General features: G+C 35.3%; 1 protein-coding gene and 1 long non-coding RNA gene across 2 annotated transcripts in view; one reads left to right on the forward strand and one right to left on the reverse strand.

Annotated features, from left to right (window-relative positions):
• Positions 1-13,363, forward strand: part of LOC136030956 (uncharacterized) — a 71,001-nt gene that overhangs the window by 26,478 nt on the left and 31,160 nt on the right. Inside the window, exon 3 of the long non-coding RNA XR_010618399.1 lies at positions 8,131-8,415. This is a non-coding gene — a long non-coding RNA (uncharacterized LOC136030956). The remainder of the gene's footprint in view (positions 1-8,130; positions 8,416-13,363) is intronic.
• Positions 1-13,363, reverse strand: part of LOC136042568 (diphthine methyltransferase-like) — a 54,034-nt gene that overhangs the window by 22,840 nt on the left and 17,831 nt on the right. The gene's annotated exons all lie outside the window — the stretch shown is intronic.

Consider the following 13,363-nt stretch of genomic DNA (forward strand, 5'->3'; position numbering starts at 1 on the left):
ATTTCAACATGTTGTGAACCAATGCTAAGTGAGTTTTTTCCTCTCAAAAGACTGTTGTGAAGAATCAAGCTTTGGGGGTTGTGAGGTGGGCTTCCTTATAATCAGGGTAAACTTGAGTTTGGTGCTTGAAATGAAAAAGTAAAAAAATACCTTTGTTAAACAGAAGTAAAAACAATATTATAACTGAAAACGAATTGAAATTATTTTCTAAATTGGGGGTGGGGGGGGGGAGCTAAGTTAATAATATGCCAATGATGAAGAATACCAGAGCTTCGCTATCTACTGCAGCAAGAGATGAAAGCAAGTGTGAAAACAATGAGACATATCAACTTGAAATTATTAAGTCATCATCATTCCACAGACACATTAAACACTGACATAATGAAGACTATCGACGCAAGATTATCAAGTCAGCGTGCTCCACAGAAACAACCCATCAATTACCATCGCTGTTCATGCTGGTATTAATTGCAATTACAACTTAGCCCATTATTACCTCTGCAGACTAATGTTGGAAGTATATCTGCTATGGTTTGGCTGTAAAAATGGTGGGAAAAAAACAAAGGGATTATCAGGTATAAATTTTGCCGTTCTTCAATCATGGGTGCCTGCAGAGGGAGGGGGAGCGATCGGGGACTATAAGGTAATTTTGAGTAAACCAAAGGAAAGAGAGCAGAGTAAGGAAAACCATGGAAGAATTGTGTGTTGGTCCTTTGTTGGCTACCTCTCAATATGTTTTGGCCCTGAATAGGGCCAATATGAGTTATAATTTTGTATGGAATAATCCCTCTTCAATTTCCCACAATAATGTTTTTTATATGACTTGGTTTAAGTAAAAAAAAAGAATTTTTGCAGTGAAGAATGGTAGGTAAATACTGATCCTTAACAATAATGAAAGCATGAAAACCTAAATATTGATAGCATTAAATCAAAGAACCAGCTTTTTATTCTGAACATGTATTTATTTCAAGATCAAAGTTAACATCCCAAGCTATTCGTGTTTGAGAAAGTTCGGCTACCGTTGAGCCGATATCTGAGGCCACTACAACAAGAAATGTTTAACTTTGTAGCTTCCCCAAAACAGATGTATGGTTTTTTTTTGTGTTTTATCATTATTACCTTTTACTAGGAGTGACTGTATTAGCCCAGTTGTTCATTTTGAAAAAGCTTTAATTTTTATAGCCAGGAAGCATAAGGCCGTCAAATATATCGGTTTTTGGTATTTAAAATTAAATTAAAAACTAATATTATTCAGTAATGTTCAGCACTTGCAACCTTTCTCAATAACGCCTAACACTAAATTCTTAATCTTATTTCAATGCTTTGCTTTAAACCAAATACTTGGAAAACGTTTTACTTCTTATAATTACAGAGTTAAGCAAGTTGGTGTTTGATAAGCAGGTTAAAAAATATTTATATTGTTAAATAAAAGTCCATTCAACACTTCTGTGTTAATAGAACTAAAAGCTAGGAGTTTTTATCTTAGCTTTCATAAAATGGGTTGTTTTTTGTGTATTTACTTTACTTGTTCTTTCTTCATACATTTTGCTTTACTTGACATACTTTTTTCATTACCTTCCAAATTTTTTTTTCTCTAATCTTTGCAGCCCAACAAAAACTGGACAGAGAGAATTTAAATATCGACCGTTTTTTCCGTGGGGGAAGGATATGATTAGATAAATACAAAAATTCAGCTAAAAACTAAAGAGCAACTTTAAAACTTAAAGTGAACTGAAATTATTCTGTATTTAAGGGTTAATGCCTTTTCTTCTACTACTCGCTCATTAAGCTAAAGTTTTTTAGTGATTTGAAAAACCTTCTTTTCTAATTCGATGGCTCATGTATTTCAGTAAACATTCTCGGAAAACTCGCTCAAAAAGTCAAAATTCCGAGTAAAAAGCAACGAGTTAAGGGGAAGAGAACCCCCTTCGTAAAAAGAACAATTTGTGTTCCTTTTTGGTTTCGATGCTGCTCCTTACTTTCAGTTGCAAAACTAGTTTTTTTCTTAAGTGTAATTTCTGATTGTTCTCCGAATCATGCCCAGGTCTAAAAAAAAATATAATATGATGTATCGGTCCCTTAAACGCCTGTTTTATTGCTGTTAATACGTATATGTCAATAATTGTAAATTGATTAGTATCGCCCTACTTTTACAGTTTTTCTGCTTAAGAATTAAAACAAAATTTGAATATATGCTGCTGTCAAAACTTGCAATGAATAATATTTGTATTCAGTAAGTCCTTATTAATAATTCTGCTGCAGAATTTTAGGTGGGCAAAGAGGGGTATTATTGTAAGTGGATGGAAATTATATGCAGATTTTGATCTTCTATATTGCTGAAGCCATAAAAACCTTTAAAATGAGATTTTCTAATCGATAAATACATTTCAGACATATGCTTCAATTCATTGAAATATTTTATATAAATAGAAAAGAAAATAGAGTTCCCTGTAGCATTATCCACCCCCTTTACCCCAAAGAAATTTATCGGTGGTGTTCCTGACCCGCCTTGTCTTTTCCTCCTTTGTACAGGTACGCATGGGCACCTTTTTATATTTGTTGGAAGGTTCATGGGACTCAGGGACCGTTGTTTTCTTGGTACTTTTAAATCAATTGGCTTACCAGAATTGGGAATTGATTGCAAATATATTCTCTTTTGGGCTAAGTCCCAGTTTGGTTTTATAAAATAGCAGAAAACAACACTTTCCCATGACACAATCTTTCTGGTCACTTAAAAGGGAACTTTTAATTTGCGTTTGATTAAGCTTTTTCCCAATTTTCTAGGACCTTTAATTTAATACGATCATCCCAGGGAAAACCAACAAAACAAATAAACATACATCCATGCTACTTCTTCTAGAATTTTTTCGCAAAATTCCACATTTTATAGATTGTAGCTTGAAACCTCTACGACAGGGTTATCTGATATAATGAATTTAATAAAGTAGATTTCACCAAGATTGCTTGCTTTTATGATCACTCCTGGGAATGAACAAAATAAACATGCATCCACAATATTTTTTCTGGATTTTTTTTTTCTTGTGAAATTCTAAATGTTGTTTATTTGGGCTTGGAACTTATACAGTAGGGATCTCTTAAATAATGAATATAATGAAGCGATTTTTACTATGACTGCTTTCCCATTGGGGGGCACTTCACTTTTTTTTCGAAACTATATTTCTTTCTCCAAAGAAAATATTTCCTAATATTTATATTCCTGTGCCCCCCACCCACCACTGCTTCTCTGGTGCCCCCTGGAAATTTTTCTGTGGGCACCCTTGTCTTCAATAATGGTAATATATCTTAAAATATTTAAAACTTTCAATTTGCTTTTCATTATAGCTTAATTATAGCTTAAAAAAGTCCTTGGTTTTGAAAGTTTTATTTAAAAAGGGAAAAATTTTCACAGCCAAGGCCTTATCCAGGGGGACTAGGGGTTTTGAGCCTTATCTTTCCCTCTCCCCCCGGAATTTTGTCGGGCTAGTATAAAATGAGCATAAACAAATTTTCCGTGCGTATTTTAAGGTTTTTGTTCTAAAGCCCTCCGAAAAAATCTTTTTCGACCCCCCCCATATAATATTGTATACAACCCTGTTCATAACCATGCTCTTTCATCCGTGAATTGAGCTCAAGTTTGAAATTCATCCTAACTTATCTTCTGCCATCGATTTTTTTTTTAAATTACATTATATCGTAATAGTCACTTGTTCCTACGCAAAGGAAATTAGGTGTTAGAGAAATTGTGTAAATCCTGAGGAAATTTTTGGCTACCAATACAAGACACTGACAATCGATTGAATGATAATGGTATGTACGATTTAACAATATGCAGTGCGGGGGGATTGATTGGGCGACAGCCCCTATTGAGTCTCAGATAGGCCTGAGCACGACTTCAAAACTACTAGAAATTAATATTTCTTAAAGTTTATTTTTAACTCGTTAAAAACAAGTACGAAGGAAAATTAGAACTTAAAACGGACAGACATTGCTCCTTATATAAGGGGGACTGCTCCACTGATAACCCCTACTCTTCCCGCCGAAGTCTGACTTTCTTTCTCAGTTCCTTTAGAGACATTGCTCAAAAACAAGGCCCATTACCCATTGATATAATAAGTAATTTGGTATAATAAGTAATTTTTAACTACTATAAAACCCTTCATAGTTTAGATGCTGACCCCTCCTGTGAGTTTGTATGCCAATGGCCAAGATAATATTCAGGGGGGGGGGGGTGAGCCCCCTCATGCGTAATTTTGTCCAACTCGTAGAAACGTAACAAAAATGACCCCCCCTCCCCACCAAAAAATCCTGTATACAGCCCTGCCAATGGCCCTTGAGTTCAAGCAGCAGTCTGTTCTTAAAGAACAGAGACAAAAAGTCAAAGTTTAAAGTAAAGAGCAAGGGGTTCAGAAAGGAGTAGCTACCCTCATATAAAGTATTGTTCCTGTTTATTTTACGCTTTAATATAACTTCTTACTTTTTTTTTTTTTACAAATTTAACGAAAAATTCCAAGAGAAGTAAGCATTTTAGTTTCTTTCCTGAAGTTTAAGTAGTTATCATTTAAATATACTTTTCTGGTAATTCAAATGGTGAGCTGGAAAAATTTGCTGACCTGGATAAAGTTGCTTAGACTGGAAGAAAAATGAAGACCTAGTCTAAGATCCTTCCAACAGCTCAGGTAGGATACTTTGATCTCAATACCTTCACCCATTCTTGCAGCATCATTACCACAATAGAGGTAATTTATGTACAAAATATATATTTATGAATGTAAATCAAACAGTTCGTGGTAACGAACTGTAGTAAGGAGCGGCCCGGCTCAATAGTAAACGAAACTCTAAAAAACGGAATTTCGATGCTAAAAGATATATCAAAAGAATCGGATTTTTATGCTGATTTCAAATATATTAGTTTCATCAAGTTTAGTTATTGTCATCAAAAGTTACGAGCCTGAGAAAATTTGCCTTATTTTGGAAAATAGGGGGTAACACCCCCTAAAAGTCATAGGATCTGAACAAAAATTACACCATCGCATTCAGCGTATCAGAGAACCCTATAGAAAAAATTTCAAGGTCCAATCTACAAAAACGTGGAATTTCGTATTTTTTGCCAGAAGACAAATCACGGGTGCGTGTTTATTTGTTTTTTGTTTTTTTTTTTTTTTCCCAGGAGTCATCGTATCGACCAAGTGAGCCTAGAGTGTTGCAAGAGGGCTCATTCTAACGGAAATGAAAAGTTCTAGTGCCCTTTTTAAGTGACCAAAAAAATTGGAGGGCACCTAGGCCCCCTCCCACACTCATTTTTTTCCCAAAGTCAACGGATCAAAATTTTGAGATAGCCATTTCGTTCCACATAGTCGAAAACCATAATAACTATGTCTTTGGGGATGACTTACCCCCCACAGTCCCTGGGGGAGGGGCTGCAAGTTACAAACTTTGACCAATGTTTACATACAGTAATGGTTACTGGGAAGTGTACCGACGTTATCAGGGGGGATTTTTTTGGTTTGGGTGTGGGGTTCAGCGGAGGGGGCTATATGGGAGGATCTTTCCTTGGAGGAATATTTCATGGGGGAAGAGAAATTCAATGAAAAGGGCGCAGGACTTTCTAGCATTACTATAAAAAAAAACAATGAAAATATAAACATGAAAAAGTTTTTTCAATTGAAAGTAAGGAGAAGCACTAAAACTTAAAAAGGAACAGAGATTATTACGCATATGAGGGGTTCTAAAAATACTTTAGCATAAAGAGCGAGGTATTTAGGAGGAGATAAACACTTCACTCTTTATACTAAAATTTTTTTAAATAATTTCAACTATTTATTCTACGGCCTTTCTGATTCAGGGGTCATTCTTAAAGAATTGGGATAAAACAAGATTTAGTGTGAAGAGCGAGGTATTAACGAGGGGACCAACCCCCTCATATATATAATCAAAAATATAAGAATATAAAAGTTTGTTACGTAAGTTAATTCTTAAGTTACGTATTTTTTTTTACTAATGAAAACGTTCGTTAAAAATAAAAGATCTAGTTGCCTTTTTAAGTAACCGAAAAATTGGAGGGCAACAAGACCTCCTTCCCCACCCCTTATTTCTCAAAATCGTCTGAACAAAACTAAGAGAAAGCCATTTAGCCAAAAAAAAGAATTAATATGCAAATTTCATTTTAATAATTTATGTACGGAGAGCCAAAATCAGTCATGCATTAATTAAAAAACTTTCAGAAATTAAATAAAAAAACAAGTTTTTTAAAATGAAAGTAAGGAGCGACATTAAAACTTAAAACGAACAGAAATTACTCCGTATATGAAAGGGGCTTTTCCTCCTCGACACCCCGCTCCTTGTGCTAAAGTTTGATTCTTTCTCGCAACTCTACTTTTTAAAACAATAAAAAACTTTAGCGTAAGGAGCGGGGTGTCGAGGAGGAAAAGCCCCTTTCATATACGGAGTAATTTCTGTTCGTTTTAAGTTTTAATGTCGCTCCTTACTTTCATTTAAAAAAACTTGTTTTTTTATTTAATAGCATTCAAAGATCAGTTCGATGATACAAATCATTGACACTGAATGGACTAGATTGAAACTATCACCTATACATATATAGAATTTTAATTAAAACAATCACTTATGCAGTCATATTGTAATCATGTAGCATCGTTAACTAATTATAAACGTCAGAAATGGAAATGTAAATTAATATGGTTAAACCTATCAAAAGTTGAAAGCTGAAAAGTCTAACTAGTTAACATTCTCCAAATTTCCTTGGCTTTAGTCTTAACATAAAATCGTGCGAGTGACATCTATTGGAGCTGATCATCTCACAGGTTTTTAAAAGAATTTTCTCTGTCGGCTTAGGTAAGAACCAGGAATACCCGCGTGAAATTTATTGGGCTGGTGGGAGTAGGGGGAAAAGCGCGATTTAATATTTTCCTAGAGGGAGTAGTGATTTAAAAAAAGTTTAAATTTCCTCAGTAGAAACAGATCTTGCGCTTTTAGTAAAAAATTTGGTCACCCAGAGGAGGAGGGGCCAATTCTCATTGCATGAGATCTTCCCAGAATAAAAGTAGAAAACTTCGTTTTTATATGCTATGATTTCTGTTGGAGCATTAGACATGTGCTCTTGAGGCACATCGTGCTAGGTTGCCAGCTCCCCTTCATCAAGTTTAAATTTTTCTACGGTAACTATAATGTATTGCGTGGGAGGCAAGGCCATGTCCAGAATTTTTTTTGGGGGAAGGAGGGGTGGGGTTCACAAACGGATATTTTTTGGGGAGAGGATTTGCAAAAAATACAAAAAAAACCATCAACCATTTGTTTGTATTCCTTTTTGCTACGTTTTGACGGGTCGGACTAACATTTTGAGGGAGGGGGGAGGTTCGAACCCCTTAAACCCCTATATTTGACCTCACTGGGAGGGCATGAGGTTCATATCTTCTGAAATATTAAAAAGTATGTAATGGGCATTTAAATCTCGTAATGGCAATAAAATTTTCCTTGGTTTTATCTCTTGAAATGTTCTACTATTTTTTTTATCAGTGAAAAGTACTTATGCTTTATGTTGCAGACCACGCAATTGTATAAAAAAGCATTGAAAATTAGTTTTGATTGTTAGACCACTTTAAAACATCTTACCCTTTATGATGAACCCCTCCACCAATCTACTATTGAATTTTCATGGGCGCTTTGGAGCTAGTTTTTTTTTTGTCTTATAAACGTGGTTTTTGGTCTAATAAGTTTAAAAGAACTTTAATATTAAAAATTCAGGTGTTATTTCTACTAGCTCCAAGTTGCGATAAGTTTGGAATGGGCAAGTTGGGATACACTTGGAGCAAAACTGACCCTCTAATAACAGCACAGCGTCGACCAAGTGCATCGGAATCTAACCCAGAACAAACTTAAGTCATTTTTGTGGCTATAAAGACCTTATAGTTTACCATCCGAGAGAAAATCCCCTGTGAAAGGTCTAGTTACAAATAGAACGGTAGCTCAAATATTCAACAAGTCTCAATATTCTTACTGTTCGAGAGTTGGTTTTATATCTCCGAACTGATTTCAGATTTAGTTAAAATTTAATCTAATAAGAGATGGAAGTTCTTTTTAAGACATTCTATGACTAAAGATAATCACCTATTTCAGGAGAAGAGTTTAAAGCAGATTCTTGGCATGGACACTACCCCAACACCTAGCGAAGAAATACAAAGTGGAATCTCAGTACTGCCCCTTATTCTTGGCCTGACAATTTTATTTGCTATTTTAGTCCTTGGTTGCTTCGTTCTATATAAATATATCTTTAAAAAAGGCAATTTCTTAACAGATTTTGACAATCCTGTTTATAGAAAAACCACTGAAGAAAGGATAGTATTCCCAAAAAGAGGAAGTGTACGAAACGGGAGACCTTACTTTAGCTACGTGCCTAAAGAAGTAAGTCCCTTTTTATGAATCTAGAAAGCTTGGTTAAAAAAAAAAAAAAAAAAAAAAAAATCAAGGTAAAGGACTATATTCAAACCCGAACGAGTAGAAATAACGTCCCATCATATAAATACTTAAAACGAAGAGAAATTACTTTGAATGAATCAACAAAAACTAAATACACAGGAATTATAATGAATAATAACTTCAGAATAATAAATACCGTACAATATTATGAATGAATAAATGCAACACACGGCTAACTGAACTTAAAGTGAATACTCATATAGACCAAAGGGGCCGACATAATATTTCCCATTGGGGGGCGGGGGGGGGGCAAACGTCAAAATATCAATGGTGGTCGGGTGACAGGGAATATATTTCGAGAATTGTTTTTCGTAGGAATAAGTTTATTTTAAATACTTTTAGGAAAAATTCTCAAATGAAAAGAGTCATTAAATTGTACGCAAAATGTACGGGTACGGGTAATCGGTACAGGTACAAAAATGTATGGGTACAGTTTGTGGTAACAAGCTGTAAGGAGCGGCCCGGCTCAATAGTTATTGAAACTACAAAAACGAAATTTTGATGTCAATAGATATCAAAAGAATTGACTTATTATGTTGATTCTAAATATATAAGTTTCAATGAGTTTAGTCTTACCCATCAAAAGCTACGAGCCTGAGAAAATTTGTCTTATTCTCAAAAAAATGGGGAAAGACCCTCTCCAAGCTATAGAATTTTAATTAAATTCATACGATCGGATTCAACCTATCAAAGAACTCTACTTGAATCGGCAAAAATGTGGAATTTTGTAATTTTTGCCAGAGGAAAGATCACGGATGCGTGTTTCTTTGTTGTTGCTTTTTTCAAGGGTAACCATATCGACCCAGTAGACCTAAAAATTCGAGAGAGGACTCATTATAACGTAAATGAAAAGTACTAGTGTCCTTTTTAAGCGAACAAATATTGGAGGGCAACTAGGCCCCCTCCCACACCACTTTTTTCCCAAAATCGTCTAATCAAACAGTTCGTGGTAACGAACTGACCCGGCTCAATAGTAAACCAAACTCTAAAAAACGGAATTTCGATGCTAAAAGATATATCAAAAGAATCAGATTTTTATGCTCATTTCAAATATATAAGTTTCATCAAGTTTAATTATTGTCATCAAAAGTTACGAGCCTGAGAAAATTTGCCTTATTTTGGAAAATAGGGGGTAACACCCCCTAAAAGTCATAGGATCTTAACGAAAATTACACCATCGCATTCAGCGTATCAGAGAACCCTATAGAAAAAATTTCAAGGTCCAATCTACAAAAATGTGGAATTTCGTATTTTTTGCCAGAAGACAAATCACGGGTGCGTGTTTATTTGTTTTTTGTTTTTGTTTTTTTTTTTTTTCCCAGGGGTCATCGTATGGACCAAGTAGTCCTAGAGTGTTGCAAGAGGGCTCATTCTAACGGAAATGAAAAGTTCTAGTGCCCTTTTTAAGTGACCAAAAAAATTGGAGGGCACCTAGGCCCCCTCCCACGCTCATTTTTCCCAAAGTCAACGGATCAAAATTTTGAGATAACCATTTTGTTCCGCATAGTCGAAAACCATAATAACTGTGTCTTTGGGGATGACTTACCCCCCACAGTCCCTGGGGAAGGGGCTTCAAGTTACAAACTTTGACCAATGTTTACATACAGTAATGGTTACTGGGAAGTGTACCGACGTTATCAGGGGGATTTTTTTGGTTTGGGTGTGGGGTTCAGGGGAGGGGGCTATATGGGAGGATCTTTCCTTGGAGGAATATTTCATGGGGGAAGAGAAATTCAATGAAAAGGGCGCAGGACTTTCTAGCATTACTTTAAAAAAAACAATGAAAATATAAACATGAAAAAGTTTTTTCAATTGAAAGTAAGGAGAAGCACTAAAACTTAAAAAGGAACAGAGATTCTTACGCATATGAGGGGTTCTAAAAATACTTTAGCATAAAGAGCGAGGTATTTAGGAGGAGATAAACACTTCACTCTTTATGCTAAAATTTTTTTAAATAATTTCAACTATTTATTCTACGGCCTTTCTGATTCAGGGGTCATTCTTAAAGAATTGGGATAAAACAAGATTTAGTGTGAAGAGCGAGGTATTAACGAGGGGACCAACCCCCACATATATATAATCAAAAATATAAGAATATAAAAGTTTGTTACGTAAGTTAATTCATAAGTTACGTATTTTTTTTTACTAATAAAAACGTTCGTTAAAAATAAAAGATCTAGTTGCCTTTTTAAGTAACCGAAAAATTGGAGGGCAACAAGACCTCCTTCCCCACCCCTTATTTCTCAAAATCGTCTGATCAAAACTAAGAGAAAGCCATTTAGCCAAAAAAGAATTAATATGCAAATTTCATTTTAATAATTTATGTACGGAGAGCCAAAATCAGTCATGCATTAATTAAAAAACTTTCAGAATTTAAATAAAAAAAAACAAGTTTTTTTAAATGAAAGTAAGGAGCGACATTAAAACTTAAAACGAACAGAAATTACTCCGTATATGAAAGGGGCTTTTCCTCCTTGACACCCCGCTCCTTGCGCTAAAGTTTGATTCTTTCTCGCAACTCTACTTTTTAAAACAATAAAAAACTTTAGCGTAAGGAGCGGGGTGTCAAGGAGGAAAAGCCCCTTTCATATACGGAGTAATTTCTGTTCGTTTTAAGTTTTAATGTCAAAATTTTGAGATAGCTTTTTTCTTCAGCATAATTGAAAGTCCCAATAACTCTGTGTTTAGAGATAAAATGACTTAAGGTTTTTAAGTTATGAAATTTACCAATTGCTTTATTTGCTACTAGGCAGTATACATACTTTTTTGGGGTATGGAGCGGATGATGAATTATCTGCTGGGGGGATTTTGCACGGGGAAAATTTTTCATAGAGAGGGAAGTTTCCAGGGGATGAACTTTTCAGGGGGAGTTTTACACTGGGTAAATTTGGCAGAATACCTATGCAAAATTTCTTAATATGCCCTGCTTTCTTGTCCATCCATTACTTTCAATTATAGGTCTTTGATTTCACTAAGCTGAACCGTTTCATGTATTCGATTCAAGTTCTGCATCTGATTCCTCGTCTATAAATTCCTTTGTGAGATTCGAATTAAGTGCTGTGTCTACAATGGTATGGGCTCATAGTGCTTGAGAAATAGCCTTATTACATAGAAGATGAGGAGCTGTATCGGAAGCATATATGAATTCAAAGATTTGTTTTAGTCCAGATCCATCCATCAAAGATCCAATGGCACCGACAAGACTCATGAGGTTGTGGAATCCCCTTAGTCTAACAACTGCTTGTGTAACGTTTGTTCCAGGTCTTTCTGCAGTAATAATCTTCATGGGCTTCCTCCACAACGGCTGGTCAAAGATTATGACCGGAGTAAATCCGTACCGTTCAGCTTCAGATACGCAATGAATGTCAGTATAGAAAGGAGACAATTCTCGTTGCTTGAAGGTAGATCGATCATAGGAAGAAAGAAAAGGTGGGCTTTACTGGGATGTACTCGTTCAACTACTTCTCGGTCTTGACTGGACCATTCCGCTCCAACCTGGCTTAAGTTGCTTGAGATACCATAACATAAGCAAAAGTACATCTAAGTTTGAAATCTTATCCTCTTTCAATCTTGAATGAAGAAGATCATAATACATTGTCTGTGATGTTCAAGGTCCCAGAAAAGAAAAACTTACCTACCTAAAACAGTTTTTGCAGTTGAACTTTTGAAAGGACCAAACTAGGAATTCTTCCTTGAGACATGAAGGTTAGGTGGCACTCTTTCTAATTTTTATTGAATATTTCACCGAATTTCCAACGTATATTGATGCACACTTTATATTGTACTTGTGTGTGTCGGGGGGGGGGGGGGTAAACGCCTCAAGTATGGTCAAAACACAGAAACAAGTCCACATTCGTGATCTACGCACCAGATTTTCCTATTCCGACTTTTTAAAAGGACAAGTTACTTTTTGTAAAGTTATTATCTTAGAAGAAAAGACGAAAAACGTCAATTTCTCCTAATCCGATTTTGATTGGTTATTTATATATGTTGTAGAGAATTTTTTTCCGGTTTGAATGATTTTGCGAACAGAAATTCCTCCGTATATGAAATGGGTTGTCCCCTCCGCAATCCCTCACTCTTTACGCTAAAGTTTGACTCTTTGCCACAATTGTACTTTTTAAAATAATTAAAAGCTTTAGTGTAAAGAGCGAGGGATTGCAGAGGGGACAACCCATTTCATATACGGAGTAATTTCTGTTCGTTTTAAGTTTTAATGTCGCTCCTTACTTTCAGTTAAAAAACTAGTTTTTTTAAAACTTAATTTTTGAACGTTTTTGAAATAAGAGCTCTGAGACATGAGTTCTTTCTAAATTTCAAATTTCGTTAAGATCAGTGTCACCCGTTCTTAAGTTAAATATACCTCAATTTTTCTAATTTTACCAAATTAGCAACCCCCAACTCCCCCAAAGAGAACGTATCCGTACCGATTATGTCAATCTCGTATCTATAACTTGTGCTGATTTTTCCCACCAAGTTTCATCCCGATCTCTCCACTCTAAGCGTTTTCCAATATTTCCGGTTTCCAAGATTTCTGTTTCCCCTCTTCAACCCTCTATTTCGCCGGATCCAATTCGCATTAAAAATTGAACATCTGAGACATAAGACTCTTTTATATATAAAGTTTCATTAAGATACGATCACCCGTTCGCAAGATACCTTGATTTTAACGTTTTCCTAGAATTCCAGTTTCCCCCTCCAACTCCCCCCAATATCACTGGATCTGGTTGCGATTTAAAATGAGAGTTCTAAAGCACAAGATCTCTCTAGATATCAAATTTCATTAAGATCGTATCTCTCGTAAGTTACAAATACCTCATTTTTTCTAATTTTTCCAAATTACTCCCCCCCTCAACTCCACCAAAGAGAGAAA

This window comes from Artemia franciscana, chromosome 1, assembly GCF_032884065.1.
Source record: "Artemia franciscana chromosome 1, ASM3288406v1, whole genome shotgun sequence".
Lineage (NCBI taxonomy): Eukaryota > Metazoa > Arthropoda > Branchiopoda > Anostraca > Artemiidae > Artemia > Artemia franciscana.